General features: G+C 37.8%; 1 protein-coding gene across 7 annotated transcripts in view; it reads left to right on the top strand.

Annotated features, from left to right (window-relative positions):
- Positions 1-26,807, top strand: part of SPATS2 (spermatogenesis associated serine rich 2) — a 197,271-nt gene that overhangs the window by 148,736 nt on the left and 21,728 nt on the right. The gene's annotated exons all lie outside the window — the stretch shown is intronic.

Genomic DNA, 26,807 nt, shown 5'->3' with positions numbered 1-26,807 from the left:
AGGATTGATTAGCAGGCATAGCAACCAGATCAATTTAACTTGAAAGAGATTACCTGCCCTTTTCTGCTGGTGTAAAGCCCTTCTCTATGGCTGATTGGGTTTTTAAACTTCCTCATTTCACTGCCTCTTGTAGTTGCTACATCAAGACACAATTGGCAGGTGGGCTAACTCCATTTGGCACGAAACCAGAGCTTGGAGTTAATGTCACTTAGGAAGATGTTTTTATGTTAGTTATAATGTAAAAGAAAAGCAGAGGGTCCTAACAGATTTCTAACGGTAAGATTACATTATCCCTGACAGGGCATTAGGGAAATTATACATATAGCTGCTTTTACTTTAATGCCAAATGAAAGCTGACACATAACTATGGGAAGGTAAAATCCAAATCCTTCCATTATAAAAACTTAAAATCTGTTCTCCTTGACAATTCAGTAATAATCATCTCTAAGCCCAAGTTAGCTTTTTTTTTTTTTTTAATTAATACATTTTTCTGACACGTTGGAGCTGATAGTTGACTTAAGGTTACAGCCATTAAAGAGCATGATATGGAACAGAACATGAGACTGGAGTATATGAACTACTTTGGAAGTTGTCATATAATGTGTTGGTGAAAACTGCCAACAGAATGCACATTTAACTTCCCTTTTAAATAAAAGTAAAACTTTCTGTTTTATTGAAAGTCAAAAGGCAGTTATCAAAAGGAGTAAATGGGTAAGAGAAAAAGACTATGAGGATATTTGAGATTATATGACACACAAAGTCATGTAATTCTGTGGTTACGAGTTTGACATTTTTGCTAGCTGATTTCTCATTATTAGAAAAGTTACTTCTTTTTGTTTGAGCTTCTCTTTTCTTCTTCTGTGAAGTAAAGTTACCATCAATTTTCCAAAGGTTTGTATATCATATAGAGATGCTGAAAACTTATGAATCATTTTATGAACCAAAGCACCTCTAAAAATAAAATGTCTGCAAAGCCTAGAAATAAAGGAATGGGTTAATGTGATAGTGTATTAACAATTGTTAATGCAATAATGTATTAATAATGTTATAAATTATTGTAATATAAAAATGCACATAGCACTTCATAGTTTTAAATTATTCTTCAGGTTTTGAATGTTTAGCCAACATATTCAGTTATATTATCTGATTTATTTATTCTGATTTCTGTACTGCAAAGTAGATATTTTTATTTCTATTTTAATGAAAAGGGATTTGAGTCTTATATTAAGTGATTTGCTTAATATGACACCACAAGTTGCAGATCCAATATTTGAATCTGTATATTCTGATCCAATAACCTGTGATCTTCATTTAATACTTCAGTGATGTCTCACTTTTCCCAGTAAAGCTTGGGAAGGTTAGAGGCTGCTGGTCCATGTCACATGTAGTATTTTCTCTTCAACTCAAAGGCTATGTAAGAGAGAAACCCCAATGTGGGGAAATTTAGGAACTAAAGAACTTAGTTATTATGGAACAGGGTTAGAATGAGAAGCACCAGTATTTTGACTGAGCCTATGAAAGCCTATAATTATAAGTATTTTTAAGTTCATTAAAATAAAATGATAAAAAGAAATACCCCATCTAAATATTTAGCATTCTTTTGATTTGGTCATTTAGAAGGTCCTGTATCAGTCTTTTAAAATCACAACATGAAGTGACTTGCGATTTACATATTCTTCTGGTTGGATCTTACTTTGTTGTGGGAAGAGTGTGAAGATTAAGAGAAAGGCCACTGTGGAGTGGGATAATTTAAGAAAGATTTCTTGAAGGAAATGAATCATTATCAAGCCTTGGAGGAAGCATGCAGTTTACTTTGTAAGAAGGGATGGGATAGAACACTGCATTTAGGAGGTATGATATGAACAAAGGCATAGAGGGGACCTGTAGGGACTATACACAGTGTAGCTAGAGCTGAGGGGTAATAGTTAAAAGCAGTGAGGGATGAAGTCAGAGAGATAGAATGGGAGCATTTGATGGAGGAATCTGAAATTTTAAAATTTTCATTATTTCCTCTTATTTATACTGTATCACCCAAAATTACAACAATAGTTTTTAAAAAATAGAAATAAAAGTCATATAATTTTACCACCTTAACACCTAAATATTATTTTTTTCTCTGTTTCTTACCTATACTCATACATATGCTTAATATAATTATAGTTAGAGTAATTTGTAATAAGTTTCACTTAAATTATGTTTGATTAATATCTGTGTAATGGTCTACACTATGTTAGGGTGTACACATGTTTATTTATATATTTCTAGACAATGAATTCGGAATGTATACTGAATTGCTGGAGCTGATATGAAGGTATTTTACTAGTCTGCTGAAGCTGAGAAATCAAGATGTATACTAGTAATTGCTGCCATTTATTGTGCTTTCATTCTGTATTAGCTTTTATGTACACTGTCTCTTATCTGTATAACACTATCTCTTGTAGTATTGTGCATATTTTATAGATGAGTAAAGTTGGACACTGAAAAAAAATTGGACCCAAAGTCACACCTGGTCAATTAGGTGACACTTTTACACAGTACCATGCTGCGATTTTCTGTGTCTTACCAATTATCTCTGTTTTCCTTCATTCTTGATCTTTAACTTTCTAGTCACACATGTCTGCCTTGATTATGGAGCATTAGATATTGGTATCATAATTATTCCAGACAGAGTATTAAAAAAAAAAATCATGGGAAAAATTTGACCAAGTTGATGGCATAAGATGGTCCAGGGTGCCATTCCCCCACAGAATCTTGGAACAACTAGCATAAACTGACAGAGCCATCTCCCTCAGAACTTGGGGTAACAGTTAAAGAGTTGCAGTAACTGGGCAAGTGCCTAGTCAAGAAAATGCAACTTTAAAAGTGGTAGGAAAAGCACTTGGTGCCCTTGTTGACCCTTCTTCCACCTCTCCCCATCATGGTGTGATGCAGCCTGTGCTCCCATTCTAGCTCCCTGGCCTTCTTCCGGAAAGAGCACAGTAATCCCTATACACATACTGGGTATGCAGTGCCAGTCAATCGAGGAGCACCCTGAAACATTGAACTAGGAAATTCGTCTCAGGCTCTCCTAGAACTTGCCCTGCTGGCAGAAGCAGCTTGAAAACAGCTAATGCAGTGTAAGAAACATTAAGTCAAATGCTGGGGCAAATGCTGCTTACCAGCTTTAAGTCATATAGTAGAGCACCCTGGAAGGAGAGAAAGTCTATTTCATAATGAGTAGAGGGATATTCAAATTCCTGGAAATGGGAGAATTCCTCAGGCCACTAGCAAGCACAAGCCCAGGACAAGGCGCAGGCTCCAAAAAGACGGTGAGGACGCTGCACTTTGCATTCACCTTGGACTGATTTTCTTGGTGGAAGGGCTGAACTCTGAAGGAGAGCACCAGCCAACACAGCCGATTAGTGAAGACTGTTACAAGTGTGTATTTGTATTGGTTTGTTTCTTTTGTTAGCTCCTGGCACTCAAGGAAATCTTTGTCATATCACTAGCTGGGTATAAACATAAGGAACAGACAGGTTGGGGATTAAACCCCAAAGTTAAAACTCTAAAATATTAAAATGTACAGCATGCAACAAATGATTAAAGGACAAAGACACATGAAATGATGACCTGAGCCGAAGGAACAAGATAAAAACCCAAAAGCCACCAACATAGGCCAGGCTCTGGATATACTGGACAAAGACTTTATAAAAATAATCTTCAATATGCTCAAGGAGATAGAGAAAAACAGAGAAAGAACTAAAGGATATCAGGAAAACAATGAATAGACAGTATGAGAATCTCAATAAAGGGATAGAAAAGGAACTAAACAAATACTGGAGTTGAAAACTATAGTAACTGAAATGAAAAGTTCCCTGGACAGTTTCAGCAGGAGATTGGAACTGGCAGAAGAAAAAATTAATGAATTCAAATACAGGACAATTGAAATGATTCAGGCTGAGGAGGAGAAACAAAAAAGAATTTAAAAAGCAAAAAGCCTAAGAGAACTGTGGGACACCATCAAGCATACAAATATACACATTGTGGGAGTCCCAAAAGGATACCAGGTAAAGGGGCAGAAAGGAAATTCAAAGAAATAATGGCAGAAAACTGCCCAAATTTAATAAAAGACATGAATATGCACAGTCACGAAGCTCAATGAAACCTAAACAGATAAATTTGAAGAGAAACATACTGGACGCATAGTGATCAAACAGTCAAATGCCAAGGACAAGGAGAGAGAGTTCTGAAAACTGCAAGACGAGCAACGTATTATGTACAAGGGAATCCCAGTAAGATTGAGTGCTGATTTCTCATCAGACACCATGAGGCAAGAAGGGCATGATACAAAATATTTAAAGCACTGGACAAAACAATTGACAAACAGGAATTTTATATCTGACCAGACTGTCTTTCAAAAATGAGGGAGAGATTAAGACATTCCCAGATAAGCAAAAGCTAAGGGAGTTCATCTGCATTAGAACTGCCTTACAAGCAATGCTCTAGGGAATTCTTCAGACTGAAAAGAAAGAACTGTAGACAAGGGATCAAAGAGGCATAAGGAAATAAAGATCTCTAGTAAAGATAACTATATAGGTAATTATAAACGCCAATGCTATTGTGTTTTTTGGTATGTAACTCCAGTTTTCTTCTTATAGGTTCCAACATGCAAATGCATAAAAACAGTGATAAGTCTATGGTTTGGGATGCAAAATGTATAAAGATATAATTTGTAAGAAGTGCAACAAAAGGTGAGGGGTGGAGTTATACAGGAACCGTGTATGTGTATGCTATTGTAGTTAAGTTGATATCAAATTATGCATGATTGAAATTGTTTTAGGATATTAAATTTTAACCCCATGATAACCACAAAGAAAATATATGAAAAATATATACAGAAAGAAATGAGAATGAATTCAAAATGATACAATACAAAAAAATCTAATGGCAGAGCCCTAAAACACATGAAGCAAAAACTGACAGATTGGAAGGGAGAAATAGACAGTTCTACCTTAATAGTAGGAAACTTCAAAACACCACTTTCTATAATGAACAGAAAATAGAAGATTAGTATAGAAGAGAAGACTTGAATGATACTCTAATCCAACCCAGACCTAACAGGCATATGTAGAATACTTAACCCAACAGGAGCAGAATACACATTCTTCTCTACTGCACATGGATCATTCTCCAAGATAGACCATATGTTAGGTCACAAAACAAGTCTCAGTAAATTAAAAAAACATTAAATTATATGTTTTTTGTGGTCTTTTCTGACCACAATGGCATGAAGATAGAAATCAATAACAGAGGGAGAACTAGAAAATTCATGGATTTCACATATGTGGAAATTAATGTACTTTTAAACAACCAGTGGGCCAAAGAAGAAATCACAATAGAAATCAGGAAATACCTTAAGGCAACTGAAAATGAAAACAAAACATAGCATAACTTATAGGATGCAGTAAAGGCAGTGCAGAGAGGGAAATTCATAGCTCTAAATATATTAAAAAAGAAGGATGATCTCAAATCTGAGACCTAACCTCACAACTGGAGGATCAAGAAAAAGAGGAGCAAACCAAACCCAAAGTAAACAGCAAGCAAGAAAGATTAGAGTGGAGGCAATAAAGAATTTCAAAACAAAACAAAACAGTAGAGAATCAGTGAAATCAGAAGTTGGTTCTTTGTAAAGATCAATAAAATTGACAAACCTTTAGATAGACCGACAAAGGAAAAAAGAGAACACAAATAACTAAAAAAGCTAAAATCAGGTTGGTTATTACTACCAACCTCACAGAAGTAAGAAGGGTTATAAGAGCATACTATAAACAACTGTATGCCAACAAGTTAATTAACCTAGATGAAATGGACAAATTCCTAGAAACACACAATCTACCTATTCTGACTCAAGAAGAAATAGAAGGATTTCTGGGAAGATGGCAGATCAGGAGGGGTAGAGCAAAATTCTCCATGAAAAAGACTGGATAAAGGGCAGAAAGCACTCTAGAACAGCAGTTCCAGGGTGCCACCAGCCAGGCAGGAACTTCTACACCACATAGTGGGATCTTTGCTGGAAAAGCAGAGAGACTGCGTTTGTAAGGACCAATGAGAGTGTGCAACCCATACTGATGCCAGAGATGAGCGAATGGAGCTGGTTGATGAACATGGAAGGGAGCAGATTTCTATTCCCTGTGCACCCATCTCAGCAGTTGACGGGGGAGATAACCTTCACAGCCCTGCTGCTGAGAGCTCCCATGCTGAGGAATGGCAGCTGGTGCCAGCCAACAAGAGGAGAGTGAACAGCTTCCCAAGTCCCATGCACCCATCTCAGCAGTTGGCTGGAGAGATAATCGTTCATAGCCCTGTGGCCAAGAACTCCCATGCCAGGGACTGGAGGCTAGAGCCAGCTGCCGAGCACAGACTGAGCAACTTTCCAAGCTACTTGCACTCATCTCAGCAGTTGGCTGGGAAGATAACCCTTCACAGTCCTGCCATAGAGAGACCCATGAGGGAACTCAGAATTCAGTGGCCTTGTGGTAACTGCACTCACAGTTTCTCCATGGAAGCCCACAGTTTGCATACCCAAGAGGCAAGGGCATTGCATGGAAGCTCCAGGTGCCCCTTCCCAACCCAAGAGACTTGCACGTGCGCGGCAGACAGGGACTGCAGTGCATTTGAGCTGGAAGGTGAGATGTGCAGCTCCACAGCCCCAGAGTGGTCCACTTGCAGCCCCAGGAATTGCCAGGACCTGGAGCAGACTCCTTGTCAAACTGCACAGGACCTGATTCCCTCCCACAGGGTTGGCAGTTCCAGCTGCACATGGAAAACTTGTGAATTGATTGGATTTCCACCTGGTTGGACCCTGCCCAGTGAACAAAGTTGGGGGAGAGCTGGCTTGAGGGTGAGAGGTGGCTCAAGAGTGCCATCTGCTGGTAGGACAGGGAAAGTGTACTCCACCAAGCAGTAGCTCTGCCAAATTATATATAAATACTCAAATAATCCTGTGTTTCCCAAAATAATCTTACCAACAGAAAATTGGTAAGCCAGCAGAATATCATAAAGCACCTGAAGAACCAAAAAGATATGGACAAATTAAAAAGGTGGAAGAGACACAAAATTTGGAGCAATTAATTAAAGAAGTACACACAAATCTCCAAAACAACTTCAACAAGATGGCTAAAGACATAAAGGAAATTAAGAAGACCCTAGAAGAGCATAAAGAAGAATTTGAAAGAGTAAATAAAGAATAGTAGATCTTATGGAAATAAAAGATACTGTTGATCAGATTAAAAATATACTGGAGATACACAACAGCAGGTTTGAACAGGCAGAAGACAGGATTAAAGTGAACTAGAGGACAGAGCAATGGAATGTGAACACATAAATGGACAAATGGTGAAAAAAATCAAAAACTTTGAAATGGATCTCAGGGAAATGATGGACAACATAAAGCACAGAAATATAAAAATTGTTGGTGTCCCAGGAGGAGAAGAGAAAGGGCTAGGAAGAGTGTTTCAAGACATAGTTGGGGAAAACTTCCCAACCCTTTAAGTGACATGAATATGCAAATCAAAGATGCCCAAAGAGCTCCAAATAGAATAAATCCAAATTAACCCATTCTGAGACATATATTGATCAGATGGTCAAATGCTGAAGAAAAAATAGAATAAATCAAACCAAAAGTTGGTTCTTTGAGAAGATCAACAAGATTGACAAACCCACAGCTAGACTGACAAAGTCAAAAATAGAGAAGGCCCAAATAAACAAAATCATAAATGGGAGGGGAGAAATGACTGTAGATCCCAAAGAAATTTAAAAAATCATAAGAAGATACTATGAGCAACTGTATGCCAACAAATAGACAATTTAGAGGAAATGGATAATTTCCTGGAAACACATGGACAGCCTAGACTGACCTGAGAAGAAATAGAAGACCTCAACAAACCAATCACAAGCAAAGAGATCCAATCAGTATCAAAAATCTGCCTACAAATAAAAGCCCAGGGCCAGATGGCTTCACAGGGGAATTTTACCAAACTTTCCAAAAAAAAAACTGACACCATTCCTACTCAAACTCTTTCAAAAGATTGAAGAAAATGGAAAATTACCTAATTCATTTTATGAAGTTAATATCACTTTAATACCAAAACCAGATAAAGATGCTATAAGAAAGGAAAACTACAGGCCAATCTCCCTAATGAATATAGATGCAAAATTTCTCAACAAAATATTTGTAAATTGAATCCAAAGACACATTAAAATAATCATACACCACGACCAAGGAAGGTTCATCCCAGGCATGCAGAGGTGGTTCAGCATAAGAAAATCAATCGATATAATATAACATACTAACAAATCAAAAGAGGAAAATCAAATGATCATCTCAGTAGATGCTGATAAAGCATTCAACAAACTTCAGCAACCTTTTTTGATAAAATCATGTCAAAAGGTAGGAATTGAAGAAAACTTCCTCAATATGATAAAGGGCATATATGAAAAACCCCCAACCAGCATAGTACTCAATGGTGAGAGACTGAAAGCCTTCCCCCTAAGATTGGGAATGAGACAAGGATGCCCAATGTCACCGCTATTATTCAACATTTTGCTAGAAGTTCTAGCCAGAGAAATCTGGCAAGACAAAGAAATAAAAGGCATCCAAATTGGAAATGAAGAAGTAAAACTCATTATTTGCGGATAATATGATCTTATATTTGGGAAATCCTGAGAAATTGACAACACAGCTACCTGAGCTAATAAGTTCAGCAAAGTGGCAGGATACAAGATTAATGCACAAAAGTCACTAATGTTCCTATACGCTAGAAATGACTTAACTGAAGAGACAGTCAAGAAAAAAATTCCATTCACAATAGCAACTAAAAAAATCCAGTGCCTAGGAATAAACTTAACCAAGGATGTAAAAGACCTCTACACAGAAAATTATATAACTTTACTAAAAAAAATAAAATGGGCCTAACAAGGTGGAAAGATTTTCCATGTTCATAGATAGGAAGGCTAAACATTGTTAAGATGTCAATTCTACCCAAACTGATCTACAGATTCAATGCAATTCCAATCAAAATTCCAACAGCATACTTTGCAGACTTGGAGAAGGTAGTTATCAAATTTGTTTGGAAGGAAAAGGTGCCTTTATTGCTAAAAACATTCTGAAAAAGAACAAAGTTACACTTCCTGACTTTGAAGCCTATTATAAAGCCATGGTATTCAAAACAGCATGGTACTGGCACAAAGATAAACATATCGATCAGTGGAATCAAATCAAGAGTTCAGAAATAGATCCCCAGATCTATGGTTGACTGATTTTTGATGAGTCCCCTAAATCCATTGAGCTGGGACAGAACAATCTCTTTAACAAATGGGACTGGGAGAATTGGATAGCCATAACAAAAAGAATGAAAATGGACCCTTACCTCACACCCTATACAAAAATTAACTCAAAGTGGATTATAGAACTCAATATGAGACAGTTCCATAAAACTCCTGGAAGATAACTTAGGGAAACATCTTCAAGACTTAGTATTAGGAGGTAGCTTCTTGAACCTTACACTCAAAGCACAAGCAATGAAAGAAAAAATAGATAAATGGGAACGCCTCAAAATTGAAAGCTTCTGTACCTAAAGGAATTTGTGAAAAAGGTGAAGAGGCAGCCAGCTCAATCAGAGACAGTATTTGGAAACCATTTATCTGATAAGAGACCGATATCCTGCATATATATAAAGAAATCCTACAACTCAAAGACAGTAGAACTAACGGCCCAAGTATAAAATGGGCAAAAGATGTGAAAAGACATTTATCTTAAGAGGAAATATGCAGGAGAGAATGTGGAGAAATTGGAACTCTTATTCATTGCTGGTGGAAATGTATGATGGTACAGCCACTGTGGAAGACAGTTTGGCAGTTCCTCAGAAAACTACATACCAAGTTACCCTACAATCCAGCAATTTCACTTCTCAGTATATACCCAGAAGATCTGAAAGCAGTGACACGAACAGGCATTTGCACACTGATGTTCATAGTGGCATTGTTCACAATTGCCAAGATGGAAACAATGCAAGTGTCCTTCGACAGGTGAGTGGGTATACAAAATGTGGTATATACACACGATAGAATACTATGCAGCAGTAAGGAGGAATGAGGGCCTGAAACATATGAGAACATGAACCTTGAAGACATAATGCTGGGTGAAATAAGCCAGACACAAAAGGAGAGATATTGTATGTTACCACTAACATGAACTCTCTGAGCAATGTAAAATCAGTGTCTTATAATGTAGAATATAGGGGACCTAGAGATAGAATCTACAGAAGGGGGAATGGCAACCTAATATGTCCAGACATGGTAATGAGGGTGAACTTAAAGCTATAGAAATGGACAGGGGTGATTATGGTTTGTTAATGGGATTGTAAGTATCAGTGCTGCATTGAAGGCGAATATGATCAAAACTGATTGTTTAAAGGCATGTAACCCACAGAGTAGCACTAAAAATATAAATGTTTGCATGATATACTTCTAAGGTATGACACTGGTACAAAGAGTCAACAACAGAGTGGTTTATGGAAAAACTACCCATTACTTACTATAGACTATATTTAATGGGAATATCTTACCAGCACTACACTAATACTACAGATGAATAATCAGTGACAGATAAGTGTGCTGGGATGTTTTGTGTTATGATAATTGTTAAAAATTGAGAGTGATGATTGTACAACTAAGTGAAGATAATGTGAGATACTTAATTGTTTATCTTGGGCTGTGTATATGCTATGTGAAATTAGCAACCCCACACTTAATAAGTCAAGCCCTCAATCTTAAGACTTGCTCTTGTTGAAGTTATGGCTGTTAAAGCCTTCCTATAATTATGCCTAAGAGGCACCTCCAGAGAACCTCTTTTATTGCTCAGAAATGGCCTTTCTCACTGTAAGCCCAAATCATCAAATAAATTCATTAACCTACCCCCATGTGGAACATGACTCCCAGGGGAGTGAATCTCCCTGGCAACATGGGGCACGACTTTCAGGAAGGAGCCTGGCCCTGGCATCAAGAGATTGAAAATACCTTCTTGACCTAAAGGGGGAAAAGAAAGGTAAAAAATTAGGCTACAGTGTCTAAGATATTTCAAATAGTCGAGAGGGTATCCTGGAGGTTTCTCATGCAAGCTCCAGCTAGATATCCTAAATGGCCACAGTATACCATGCCCTAACCAACAGTAGTCCCAAAATACCTATGTCCATAACTGAGTTTCTATGAAAGTTTTCTCATTAAGTTTCTCTCTTAGAAACTTAAATCTACCAGTGTTCCTATGCCAGACAAGGCATAAAACCCAGAGGACACAGCCTCTTTAAGAACAACAGTCAGATGGAGCCCCCTTCCCCATAATGTCGACACCCCTTTTCAATAGGAACAAGTTAGGGTGGTCTCTGCCTAGACTCCCCTGAAGATCGAGAAAGTGATTAAACAAAAGAAGGGGTAGCAACAGACAAGATAGGATTTAACAAAGGATTACGAATACTGAATCTTTATATGAATAGGTTTTTTTAGAAGCCTAGGGTATTAGAATAGCTAGAAGGAAATAACTGAAAAGTGGAACATGACATTTTTTGAAATTTGGTCTGTAATTACTTGTTAAATCATACTTTGAAAGTTTTCACTGTTATGTATGTTTGTTAAATTTCACAATAAAAAATGTAGGGAACATATACTATTGTTATATGTAACAACATGGATCTCAAAAATATTTTGTTGAGTGAAAGGTTTCAGTGAATATATATGGAAGATTTGTGCTTTTCATTGCTTGTAAATTTTCATAAGAAAATTTAAATAAATAATAAATATTGACCTTTTAAAAAAATAAAGAAATAGAAGATATCAACAGACTAATAACAAGTAAACAGATTGAATCAATCATCAGAAACAAATACGTTTTTACATGAGGTAGAATAAACGAATGTCAACATTGCAAGGTGTTAAAAAGAGGGTGAGATTGGGGGGAAAATACAATGAATGCAAACTAGAGACGATAATTAACAGAAACATTGTATTATGCTTCCTTTAATATAACAAAGACAATATACCAAAGCTAAATGCATATGGGGGGGCATATGGGGGAAGGGTATGGGACTCTTGGCATTGGTGATGTCTAACTCTTTATTCTACTTCAGTTTAATGCTGTATTTCCTTTTGGTGCTTCCTAGCTGTTATGGTTTTTTTTTTTGCTCTATTTCTTTTTTCTTTCTCTTTTCTCTCTGCCTTCTTTGACTCTTCCTCCTGCTTTGTGGAAGAAATGGAGATGTCCTTACATAGATAGTGGCGATGGTGGCAAATACATAAATACATGACTATACAGGGAACCATCGATTCTTTACTTAGGACAGAATGTATGGTGTGTGAACAAAACCATCTTAACAAAAATGGGTTGATGAAGAAACCTTGAGGACACTATATTGAGTGAAATAAGACAGACACATAAGGACAAATATTGCAGGGTCTCACTGATATGAACTAATTATAATATGTAAACTCATAGACATGAAACATAAGTTACCAGGATATAGAACGAGACTGAAGAATGGGCAGCGGTTGCTTATTATGAGCAGAATGCTCAACTAGGGTGAACTTAAATGTTTGGAGATGGACAGAGGTGATGGTAGCACATTGTGAGAATAACAGTGCTGAATGGTGTGTGAATGTGGTGGAAAGGGGAAGCTCAGAGTCATGTATGTCACCAGAAGGAAAGCTGGAGGTTGAAAGATGGGAATGTATAAAACAGTGAATCTTGTGGTGGACAATGTCCATGATTAACTTTACAAATATTAGAAATCTCTCTCATGAACTAGAACAAATGTATGACATTGTAACTAGAAGTTAATAATAGAGGGGCGTATAGGAAAAAAATATACCTATTGCAAACTATATACTACAGTTAATAGTATTTTAACGTTCTGTCATCAACAGTAACAAATGTACTATACCAATACTATGAATCAGTAATGGGTGTGGGGCTGGTTAGGGGTATGGGGAGATTTGAGTTTCCTTCTTTTGTCTCTGTTTCTTTTCTGGAGTAATGAAAATGTTCTAAAAATTGATTTAAAAAATGTGGTGGATGCACAGCTATATGATGGTACCATGAGCAACTGATTGTACACTTCAGATCTTTGGATAATTGTATGATATGTGAACAATCTCAATTAAAAAAATAAAACAAAACAAAACAAACAAAAAAAAAAAAACCTTCCAACAGAGAAAAGCCCAGGACCAGTTGGGTTCAGAGGGGAATTTTATGAAACAGTCAAAGAATTAACACCACTTCTGCTCAAACAGTTGCAAAAAATTTAAGAGGAGGGAACACTTCCTAACTCATTCTGTGAGGCAAACATCACCGTAACCTAACACCATAGCCAGATAAAGATTCCATAAGAAAAGAAAATTACAGAACCTTGGGACTATAGATGCAAAAAATCCTCAACAAATACTAGCAAATAGAATGCAGCAGTGCATTAAAAGAATTATATACTGTGATTTTGTGGGATTTATCCTAGGTATGCAAGAGCAGTTCAACAGAAGAAAATCAATAATGTAATATACCACATTAATAGAACGAACGAAAAAGAAAAAAGCATCATCTCAATTGACATAGAAAATGCCTTTGTCAAAATCCAGCACCCACTTATTTGTTTGAAATATAACATAGACACAAAAAGGTAATATCTTTCAAAGTATGATTTAACTAGTAGATATATAGGAAATTTCCAAAGTTACTATGAGTTATAGTACCATAGTTCCAGTCATTTCCTTATTGTGACATCTAACATAGATACAAAAAATATAGCTTTCAAATTGCAATTTAACAAGTAGCTATATAACAAATTCCAAAGGATGCTATGTGTTGCAGTTCCACCATTTCAATTTTTTCCTTCTTTCAAATGCTCTAGCAACTAAGGAAAAGAAAATTATATAAGATTCAGTATTCATAATCCTTTGTTAAATTCCATCATCTGTTGCTACCCCTTCCTCTAGTTTAATCACTTTCCTTTATTTCAGATGAAATAAAGAAAAAAAGTTCCATTTACAATAGTAACTTAAAAGAAATAATGTAAGAATAGTAAGTTAAAAAATCAAATAATCTAATAATAAGTTTTAAGCAAGTATGTAAAGGACTTATACATGGAAAACTGCAAATCATTGCTAATAGAAATCAAAGAAGCCCTAAATGGTAGGCCATTCCATGTTCATAGCTTGGAAAACTAAATATTATTAAAGATGTCAATTCTACCCAAAGCAGTTCCCAAATTCAGTGCAATCCTAATCTAAATTCCCACAGCTTTCTTTTCAGAAATGGAAAAGCCAATCATCAGATTTATATGGAAGATTAAGGAGCCCCAAATAGCCAAACCATCTTGAAAAAGAACGAAGTTGTAGGACTAAACATTTCCAGATTTTAAAACTTACTACAAAACTACAGTGGTAAAACAGCATGGTTTTGGCACAGGAACAGACAGATAGACCAATGGAATGGAATTGAGAGTTCAGGAGTAGGCCCTCACATCTGTGACCAGCTGATTTTTGTAAGGTGTCAATTGGGAAAGAATAATTCTTCACAAAAGGTGCTGGGAAAACTAGGTATCCATATGTATAAGAATGAAGGTAGTTGATGGTTGCTAATGTGCTCACAGACATAGGGGACTGGTGGTTTGATGGGTTGAGCCCTCTACCACAGGACTTGCCCTTCAGAAGACTTTTGCTGCAAAGGAGAGGCTAGGCCTCTGTCTTAGTTTGCTAATGCTGCAGAATGCAAAACACCAGAGATGGATAGGCTTTTATAAAACGGGGGTTTATTTCACTACTCAGTTACAGTCTTAAGGCCACAAAGCATCCAAGGTAACACCTCAGCAATCGGGTACCTTCACCAGAGGATGGCCAATGGCGTCCGGAAAACCATTGTTAGCTGGGAAGGCAGCTGGCGTCTGCTCCAAAGCTCCGGCCTCAAAACGGCTTTCTCCCAGGACGTTCCTCTCTAGCAAGCTTGCTTCTCTTCAAAACATCACTCCCAGCTGCACTCTCTTAGTCTCCTCTCTCTGAGTCAGCTCATTTATATAGCTCCACTGATCAAGGCCCACCCCGAATGGGTGGGGCCATGCCTCCATGGGAACATCTCATCAAAATGATCATTACCCACAGCTGAGAAGGGCACATTCCAAGCAAATCTAGCCAGCACCAAAAACGTCTGCCCCACACAAGACCACAAAAATAATGGCATTTGGGGGACACAATACATTCAAACTGGCACAGCCTCCCTATAATTGTGCCTAAGAGCCTCCTCCCGAATACCTCTTTGTTGCTCAGATGTGGCCCTCTCTCTCTAGCTAACCCAACTCGGTGGGTGAACTCACTGCCCTCCCCGCTACGTGGGATCTGACACCCAGGGTGTAACTCTCCCTGGCAACGTGGACTATGACTCCTAGGGAGGAATGTAGACCTGGCATCATGGGATGGAGAACATCATCTTGACGAAAAGGGGGATGTGAAAGGAAATGAAATAAGCTACAGTGGCAGAGAGATTCCAAAAGGAGCCGAGAGGTCACTCTGGTGGGCACTCTTAATGCACAATATAGACAACCCTTTTTTAGGTTCTAGTGAATTGGAGTAGCTAGCAGCAGATACCTGAAACTATCAAACTACAACCCAGAACCCATGAATCTTGAAGACGATTGTATAAAAATGTAGCTCATGAAGGGTGACAGTGTGATTGGGAAAGCCACATGGACCATACTCCCCTTTGTCTAGTTTATGGATAGATGAGCAGAAAAATGGGGGAAGGAAAAAAAACAAACAAACAAAGGCACTCGGTGTTCTTTTTTACTTTAATTGCTCTTTTTCACTTTAATTATTATTCTTGTTATTTTTGTGTGTCTGGTAATGAAGGTGTCAGGGATTGATTTTGGTGATGAATGCACAACTATGTAATGGTACTGTGAACAATCAAATGTATGCTTTGTTTTGTATGACTGCATGGTATGTGAATATATCTCAATAAAATGAATTAAAAAAAAAAAGAATGAAGGTGGATGAAACTGTCAAACTACAACCCAGAACCCTTAAATCTTGAAGATGATTGTATAAAAATGCAGCTTATGAGGGGTGACAATGTGATTGGGAAAGCCATGTGGAACACACTCCCCTTTGTCCAGTTTATGGATGGATGAGTAGAAAAATGGGGGCAAAAAAAAAAAACAAGAATGAAGGTGGACCCCCACCTCACACCATATACAAACATCAACTCAAAATGGATCAAAGATCTAAATATAAGAATCAGAGCTATTAAACTTCGATGAAAGAAAAACACTACTAGAAGAAAACTTAGGGAAACATCTTCAGGACCTTATGTTAGGCAATGGTTTTTTTAGACTTACACCAAAAGCACAAGCAACAAAAGAAAAAAGATAAATGGAACCTCATTAAATTCAAAACTTTTGTACATTAAAGGATTTCATCACAAAAATAAAAAGACAACCTGTAGAATGGGAGAAAATATTTGGAAATCACATATGCAATAAGGCTTTACTATCTAGAATATAGAGAAAAATCCTGCAACCCAACAGCAGAAAGCTAAACAATTAAAAAATGGGTAAAAGACTTGAGTATACAGTCTCCAAAAAAAGATATACAGAGGGCCAAAAAGCATATGAAAAGATGCTCATCATCATTAGCCATCAGGGGAATGCAAACCAAAATCACAGTCAGATAACATTTCACACCCGGTAGAGTGGTTACTATTAAAAAACAAAACATAACAAAAATAACAAGCATTAGAGATGCTGTGGGGAAGTAGGATCATTTGTTCATTGTTGGTGTGAATATAAGATGATGTAGCCCCTGTGAAAGAGTTTGGCAGTTCCTCAGAAGGGATAGAGTTACCATATGACTCTGTAATCCCACTTCTAGGTATATACTCAAAAGAATTGAAAGCAGGGACTGGAACAGATATTTGCACACCAGTGTTCATAATGGCATTATTGACAAAAGCCCAAAATGGAAGCAACCCAAGTATCCATCAACAGATGAATAGATAAACAAAATGCAGTATATATATAAAATGGAAATGTGAAAAGGAATGAAGTTCTGATCCATGAAACACCAGATTAACCTTGAAGACATCATATTGAGTGAAGTAAGCTAGACACAAAAGGAAAAATATTGTATGATCTCACTGACATGAAATAATTAAAGTAAGCAAATTTATAGAGCCAAAGAATATAGGTTACCAGAGGCCAAGTTGAGGGTAGAGAATGGGAAGGTAGTGTTTAATTGGTACAGAGCTTTTGTTTGGGGTAATGGAAAAGTTTTAGTAATTGATGGTGGGGATGGTTGCACAACATTGTGAATGCAATTAATACTGCTGAATTATTTATTTGAATGTGGTTAAAAGGTGAACTTTTATATTGTATATATGCTATTAGAATAAAAAAAATTTTTTAAATACACCACAGGACTGTGCAGCACAGTGGGCCCTTAAGTAAACTGGACTATAGTTAATAGTACAATTATAATATTCTTTCATCATTTGTAAGAAAGGTACCACACTAATGCAAAGTGTTAGTAATGGGGAGGGGCATATATGGCAACTCTGTATTTTCTGCTTGATTTTTCTTTAAACCTACAACTTCTGTAATTAAAAAAAAAAAGTATAAAAGAACAATAGGAAAAAAAAAATCATGATTTCAAATGAGAATCTAGTGGCCACTCCCCTTGCTGTTTTTCCTTACCAAACAGAAACTTGAACAACATACTCCTCGATAATCTAGATAGTTACTGGACCTGTTTTCCTAAGCAGATTATAAAATATGATCATTGAGTCGTATGATCTCTAGGGTTATTTTAGAATCAAGGTATTTTTGACGATAGAATAGGAACAGAAAGCAAGGTTACTCTGTTGATGGCCTGTCCCATAAGAACCATGACTTAGGTTTATTTTCTAACTTCTTAAATGCTACTTCAGACTCATTAAACATAAAGTAACATGTCAACATGCTTTGCAAAGGGCCCCTTACAAAGGGGGACCTATCAAAATTCTCATAGCATCCAAATTTGATTTAACAACCTAGTTCTTTCAATTCATTTGTGTCCCAATGTGTTGATCTGGCTACTGAAAGGGTGTTTTTTGTTTTTGTTTTTGTTTTGAGCCCAGATGGGTGTTCCCTACTCCAACAAGGCAAGTACCGGGAGCATGTCGTTTTATAGAACATGTAAACCATTGTTAATTTTATGCCAATAAAAATGTTTGGCAATTCTCTTTCTTGGTTCCTTTATGTGGGAAGGAGGGAAGTGTCTTCAAAGAGGAAAAAAAAAAAGGTGCTTGCATTGGCTTTGCTTGAATCTCAGTTTTGATTGGCTAGTGGAATTAGACTAAGTAGGTTTTAGGTATTCAACAAATAAAATCAAGTACACAGGCGGGGCAAGATGGCGGACTGGTGAGCTGTATGTTTTAGTTACTCCTCCAGGAAAGTAGATAGAAAGCCAGGAACTGCATGGACTGGACACCACAGAGCAATCTGACTTTGGGCATACTTCATACAACACTCATGAAAACGTGGAACTGCTGAGATCAGCGAAATCTGTAAGTTTTTGCGGCCAGGGGACCCGCACCCCTCCCTGCCAGGCTCAGTTCCGTGGGAGGAGGGGCCGTCAGCTCCGGGAAGGAGAAGGGAGAACTGCAGTGGCAGCCCTTATCGGAAACTCATTCTACTGATCCAAACTCCAACCATAGATAGACTGAGACCAGACACCAGAGAATCTGAGAGCAGCCAGCCCAGAAGAGAGGAGACAGGCATAGAAAAAAAACAACACAAAAAACTCCAAAATAAAAGCGGAGGATTTTTGGAGTTCTGGTGAACATAGAAAGGGGAAGGGCAGAGCTCAGGCCCTGAGGCACATATGCAAATCCCGAAGAAAAGCTGATCTCTCTGCCCTGTGGACCTTTCCTTAATGGCCCTGGTTGCTTTGTCTCTTAGCATTTCAATAACCCATTAGATCTCTGAGGAGGGCCCTTTTTTTTTTTTTTTTTTTTTTAATCCTTTTTTCTTTTTCTAAAACAATTACTCTAAGAAGCCCAATACAGAAAGCTTCAAAGACTTGCAATTTCGGCAGGTCAAGTCAAGAGCAGAACTAAGAGAGCTCTGAGACAAAAGGCAATAATCCAGTGGCTGAGAAAATTCACTGAACACCACAACTTCCCAAGAAAAGGGGGGTGTCCACTCACAGCCATCATCCTGGTGGACAGGAAACACTCCTGCCCATCGCCAGCCCCATAGCCCAGAGCTGCCCCAGACAACCCAGTATGACGGAAGTGCTTCAAATAACAGGCACACACCACAAAACTGGGCGTGGACATTAGCCTTCCCTGCAACCTCAGCTGATTGTCCCAGAGTTGGGAAGGTGGAGCAGTGTGAATTAACAAAGCCCCATTCAGCCATCATTTCAGCAGACTGGGAGCCTCCCTACACAGCCCAGCAGCCCAGAACTGCCCTGGGGGGACGGCACTCACCTGTGACATAGCACAGTCATCCCTCAACAGAGGACCCGGGGTGCACAGCCTGGAAGAGGGGCCCACTTGCAAGTCTCAGGAGCCATACGCCAATACCAAGGACTTGTGGGTCAGTGGCAGAGACAAACTGTGGCAGGACTGAACTGAAGGATTAGACTATTGCAGCAGCTTTAAAACTCTAGGATCACCAGGGAGATTTGATTGTTAGGGCCACCCCCACTACCTGACTGCCCAGAAACACGCCCCATACACAGGGCAGGCAACACCAACTACACACGCAAGCTTGGTACACCAATTGGACCCCACAAGACTCACTCCCCCACTCACCAAAAAGGCTAAGCAGGGGAGAACTGGCTTGTGGAGAACAGGTGGCTCGTGGACGCCACCTGCTGGTTAGTTAGAGAAAGTGTACTCCACGAAGCTGTAGATCTGATAAATTAGAGATAAGGACTTCAATTGGTCTACAAATCCTAAAAGAACCCTATCAAGTTCAGCAAATGCCACGAGGCCAAAAACAACAGAAAATTATAAAGCATATGAAAAAACCAGACGATATGGGTAACCCAAGCCCAAGCACCCAAATCAAAAGATCAGAAGAGACACAGCACCTAGAGCAGCTACTCAAAGAACTAAAGATGAACAATGAGACCATAGTACGGGAGACAAAGGAAATCAAGAAGACCCTAGAAGAGCATAAAGAAGACATTGCAAGACTAAATAAAAAAATGGATGATGTTATGGAAATTAAAGAAACTGTTGACCAAATTAAAAAGATCCTGGACACTCATAGTACAAGACTAGAGGAAGTTGAACAACGAATCAGTGACCTAGAAGATGACAGAATGGAAAATGAAAGCATAAAAGAAAGAATGGGGAAAAAAATTGAAAAAATCGAAATGGACCTCAGGGATATGATAGATAATATGAAACGTCTGAATATAAGACTCATTGGTGTCCCAGAAGGGGAAGAAAAGGGTAAAGGTCTAGGAAGAGTATTCAAAGAAATTGTTGGGGAAAACTTCCCAAATCTTCTAAACAACATAAATACACAAATCATAAATGCTCAGCGAACTCCAAATAGAATAAATCCAAATAAATCCACTCCGAGACATATTCTGATCACACTGTCAAACACGGAAGAGAAGGAGCAAGTTCTGAAAGCAGCAAGAGAAAAGCAATTCACCACATACAAAGGAAACAGCATAAGACTAAGTAGTGACTACTCAGCAGCCACCATGGAGGCAAGAAGGCAGTGGCACAATATATTTAAAATTCTGAGTGAGAAATATTTCCAGCCAAGAATACTTTATCCAGCAAAGGTCTCCTTCAAATTTGAGGGAGAGCTTAAATTTTTCACAGACAAACAAATGCTAAGAGAATTTGCTAACAAGAGACCTGCCCTACTGGAGATACTCAAGGGAGCCCTACAGACAGAGAAACAAAGAAAGGACAGAGAGACTTGGAGAAAGATTCAGTACTAAAGAGATTCGGTATGGGTACAATAAAGGATATTAATAGAGAGAGGGGAAGAATATATATGACAAACATAACCCAAAGGATAAGATGGCAGATTCAAGAAATGCCTTCACGGTTATAACGTTGAATGTAAATGGATTAAACTGCCCAATTAAAAGATACAGATTCGCAGAATGGATCAAAAAAAATGAACCATCAATATGTTGCATACAAGAGACTCATCTTAGACACAGGGACACAAAGAAACTGAAAGTGAAAGGATGGAAAAAAATATTTCATGCAAGCTACAGCCAAAAGAAAGCAGGTGTAGCAATATTAATCTCAGATAAAATAGACTTCAAATGCAGGGATGTTTTGAGAGTCAAAGAAGGCCACTACATACTAATAAAAGGGGCAATTCAGCAAGAAGAAATAACAATCGTAAACGTCTATGCACCCAATCAAGGTGCCACAAAATACATGAGAGAAACACTGGCAAAACTAAAGGAAGCAATTGATGTTTCCACAATAATTGTGGGAGACTTCAACACGTCACTCTCTCCTATACATAGATCAACCAGACAGAAGACCAATAAGGAAATTGAAAACCTAAACAATCTGATAAATGAATTAGATTTAACAGACATATACAGGACATTACATCCCAAATCACCAGGATACACATACTTTTCTAGTGCTCACGGAACTTTCTCCAGAATAGATCATATGCTGGGACATAAAACAAGCCTCAATAAATTTAAAAAGATTGAAGTTATTCAAAGCACGTTCTCTGACCACAATGGAATACAATTAGAAGTCAATAACCATCAGAGACTTAGAAAATTCACAAATACCTGGAGGTTAAACAACACACTCCTAAACAATCAGTGGGTTAAAGAAGAAATAGCAAGAGAAATTGCTAAATATATAGAGACGAATGAAAATGAGAACACAACATACCAAAACCTCTGGGATGCAGCAAAAGCAGTGCTAAGGGGGAAATTTATAGCACTAAACGCATATATTAAAAAGGAAGAAAGAACCAAAATCAGAGAACTAATGGATCAACTGAAGAAGCTAGAAAATGAACAGCAAACCAATCCTAAACCAAGTAGAAGAAAAGAATTAACAAGGATTAAAGCAGAAATAAATAACATAGAGAACAAAAAAACAATAGAGAGGATAAATATCACCAAAAGTTGGTTCTTTGAGAAGATCAACAAGATTGACAAGCCCCTAGCTAGACTGACAAAATCAAAAAGAGAGAAGACCCATATAAACAAAATAATGAATGAAAAAGGTGACATAACTGCAGATCCTGAAGAAATTAAAAAAATTATAAGAGGATATTATGAACAACTGTATGGCAACAAACTGGATAATGTAGAAGAAATGGACAATTTCCTGGAAACATATGAACAACCTAGACTGACCAGAGAAGAAATAGAAGACCTCAGCCAACCCATCACAAGCAAAGAGATCCAATCAGTCATCAAAAATCTTCCCACAAATAAATGCCCAGGGCCAGATGGCTTCACAGGGGAATTCTACCAAACTTTCCAGAAAGAACTGACACCAATCTTACTCAAACTCTTTCAAAACATTGAAGAAAATGGAACACTACCTAACTCATTTTATGAAGCTAACATCAATCTAATACCAAAACCAGACAAAGTTGCTATAAAAAAGGAAAACTACCGGCCAATCTCCCTAATGAATATAGATGCAAAAATCCTCAACAAAATACTTGCAAATCAAATCCAAAGACACATTAAAAAAATCATACACCGTGACCAAGTGGGGTTCATTCCAGGCATGCAAGGATGGTTCAACATAAGAAAATCAATCAATGTATTACAACACATTAACAAGTCAAAAGGGAAAAATCAAATGATCATCTCAATAGATGCTGAAAAAGTATTTGACAAAATCCAACATCCCTTTTTGATAAAAACACTTCAAAAGGTAGGAATTGAAGGAAACTTCCTCAACATGATAAAGAGCATATATGAGAAACCCACAGCCAGCATAGTACTCAATGGTGAGAGACTGAAAGCCTTCCCTCTAAGATCAGGAACAAGACAAGGATGCCCGCTGTCACCACTGTTATTCAACATTGTGCTGGAAGTGCTAGCCAGGGCAATCCTGCAAGACAAAGAAATAAAAGGCATCCAGACTGGAAAAGAAGAAGTAAAACTGTCATTGTTTGCAGATGATATGATGTTATATCTAGAAAACCCTGCTAAATTGACGATACAGCTACTAGAGCTAATAAACAAATTTAGCAAAGTAGAGGGATAGAAGATTAATGCACATAAGTCAGTAATGTTTCTATATGCTAGAAATGAACAAACTGAAGAGACACTCAAGAAAAAGATACCATTTTCAATAGCAACTAAAAAAATCAAGTACCTAGGAATCAACTTAACCAAAGATGTAAAAGACCTATACAAAGAAAACTACATAACTCTACTAAAAGAAATAGAAGGGGACCTTGAAAGATGGAAAAATATTCCATGTTCATGGATAGGAAGGCTAAATGTCATTAAGATGTCAATTCTACCCAAACTCATCTACAGATTCAATGCAATCCCAATCAAAATTCCAACAACCTACTTTGCAGACTTGGAAAAGCTAGTTATCAAATTTATTTGGAAAGGGAAGATGCCTCAAATTGCTAAAGACACTCTAAAAAAGAAAAACGAAGTGGGAGGACTTACACTCCCTGACTTTGAAGCTTATTATAAAGCCACAGTTGCCAAAACAGCGTGGTACTGGCACAAAGATAGACATATAGATCAATGGAATCGAATTGAGAATTCAGAGATAGACCCTCAGATCTATGGCCGACTGATCTTTGATAAGGCCCCCAAAGTCACTGAACTGAGTCATAATGGTCTTTTCAACAAACAGGGCTGGGAGAGTTGGATATCCATATCCAAAAGAATGAAAGAGGACCCCTACCTCACCCCCTACACAAAAATTAACTCAAAATGGACCAAAGATCTCAATATAAAAGAAAGTACCATAAAACTCCTAGAAGATAATGTAGGAAAACATCTTCAAGACCTTGTATTAGGCGGCCACTTCCTAGACTTTACACCCAAAGCACAAGCAACAAAAGAGAAAATAGACAAATGGGAACTCCTCAAGCTTAGAAGTTTCTGCACCTCAAAGGAATTTCTCAAAAAGGTAAAGAGGCAGCCAACTCAATGGGAAAAAATTTTTGGAAACCATGTATCTGACAAAAGACTGATATCTTGCATATACAAAGAAATCCTACAACTCAATGACAGTAGTACAGACAGCCCAATTATAAAATGGGCAAAAGATATGAAAAGACAGTTGTCTGAAGAGGAAATACAAATGGCCAAGAAACACATGAAAAAATGTTCAGCTTCACTAGCTATTAGAGAGATGCAAATTAAGACCACAATGAGATACCATCTAACACTGATTAGAATGGCTGCCATTAAACAAACAGGAAACTACAAATGCTGGAGGGGATGTGGAGAAATTGGAACTCTTATTCATTGTTGGTGGGACTGTATAATGGTTCAGCCACTCTGGAAGTCAGTCTGGCAGTTCCTTAGAAAACTAGATATAGAGCTACCATTCGATACGGCGATTGCACTTCTCGGTATATACCCGGAAGATCGGAAAGCAGTGACACGAACAGATATCTGCACGCCAATGTTCATAGCAGCATTATTCACAATTGCCAAGAGATGGAAACAACCCAAATGACCTTGAACAGATGAGTGGATAAATAAAATGTGGTATATACACACGATGGAATACTACGCGTCAGTAAGAAGGAACGATCTCGTGAAACATATGACAACATGGATGAACCTTGAAGACATAATGCTGAGTGAAATAAGCCAGGCACAAAAAGAGAAATATTATATGCTACCACTAATGTGAACTTTCAAAAATGTAAAACAAATGGTTTATAATGTAGAATGTAGGGGAACTAGCAGTAGAGAGTAATTAAGGAAGGGGGAACAATAATCCAAGAAGAACAGATAAGCTTTTTAACGTTCTGGGGATGCCCAGAAATGACTATGGTCTGTTAATTTCTGATGGATATAGTAGGAACAAGTTCACAGAAATGTTGCTATATTAGGTAACTTTCTTGGGGTAAAGTAGGAACATGTTGGAAGTTAAGCAGTTATCTTAGGTTAGTTGTCTTTTTCTTACTCCCTTGTTATGGTCTCTTTGAAATGTTCTTTTATTGTATGTTTGTTTTCTTTTTAACTTTTTTTTTCATACAGTTGATTTAAAAAAGAAGGGAAAGTTAAAAAAAAAAAAAAAAGAAAGAAAGAAAAACAAGGAAAAAAAATGATGTAGTGCCCCCTTGAGGAGCCTGTGGAGAATGCAGGGGTATTCGCCTACCCCACCTCCATGGTTGCTAACATGACCATAGACATAGGGGACTGGTGGTTTGATGGGTTGAGCCCTCTACCATAAGTTTTACCCTTGGGAGGACGGTTGCTGCAAAGGAGAGGCTAGGCCTCCCTGTATTTGTGCCTAAGAGTCTCCTCCTGAATGCCTCTTTGTTGCTCAGATGTGGCCCTCTCTCTCTGGCTAAGCCAACTTGAAAGGTGAAATCACTGCCCTCCCCCCTACGTGGGATCAGACACCCAAGGGAGTGAATCTCCCTGGCAACGTGGAATATGACTCCCGGGGAGGAATGTAGACCCGGCATCGTGGGATGGAGAACATCTTCTTGACCAAAAGGGGGATGTGAAAGGAAATGAAATAAGCTTCAGTGGCAGAGAGATTCCAAAACGAGCCGAGAGGTCACTCTGGTGGGCACTCTTACGCACACTTTAGACAACCCTTTTTAGGTTCTAAAGAATTGGGGTAGCTGGTGGTGGATACCTGAAACTATCAAACTACAACCCAGAACCCATGAATCTCGAAGACAGATGTATAAAAATGTAGCTTATGAGGGGTGACAATGGGATTGGGAAAGCCATAAGGACCACACTCCACTTTGTCTAGTTTATGGATGGATGAGTAGAAAAATAGGGGAAGGAAACAAACAGACAAAGGTACCCAGTGTTCTTTTTTTCTTCAATTGCTCTTTTTCACTCTAATTATTATTCTTGTTATTTTTGTGTGTGTGCTAATGAAGGTGTCAGGGATTGATTTAGGTGATGAATGTACAACTATGTAATGGTACTGTAAACAATCGAAAGTACGATTTGTTTTGTATGACTGCGTGGTATGTGAATATATCTCAATAAAATGATTAAAAAAAAAAAAGAAGAAATAAACTATTATGGTTGAGCTGTTACAAAAAAAAAAAAAAAAAATACCATAAAACTCCTAGAAGATAATGTAGGAAAACATCTTCAAGACCTTGTATTAGGCGGCCACTTCCTAGACTTTACACCCAAAGCACAAGCAACAAAAGAGAAAATAGATAAATGGGAACTCCTCAAGCTTAGAAGTTTCTGCACCTCAAAGGAATTTCTCAAAAAGGTAAAGAGACAGCCAACTCAATGGGAAAAAATTTTTGGAAACCATGTATCTGACAAAAGACTGATATCTTGCATATATAAAGAAATCCTACAACTCAATGACGATAGTACAGACAGCCCAATTATAAAATGGGCAAAAGATATGAAAAGACAGTTCTCTGAAGAGGAAATACAAATGGCCAAGAAACACATGAAAAAATGTTCAGCTTCACTAGCTATTAGAGAGATGCAAATTAAGACCACAATGAGATACCATCTAACACGGATTAGAATGGCTGCCATTAAACAAACAGGAAACTACAAATGCTGGAGGGGATGTGGAG

This window comes from Choloepus didactylus, chromosome 8 (genome assembly GCF_015220235.1).
Source record: "Choloepus didactylus isolate mChoDid1 chromosome 8, mChoDid1.pri, whole genome shotgun sequence".
NCBI lineage: Eukaryota > Metazoa > Chordata > Mammalia > Pilosa > Megalonychidae > Choloepus > Choloepus didactylus.
The sequence above is the reverse complement of the archived record's forward strand: the minus strand, read 5'-3'. Positions and strand labels throughout refer to the sequence as shown.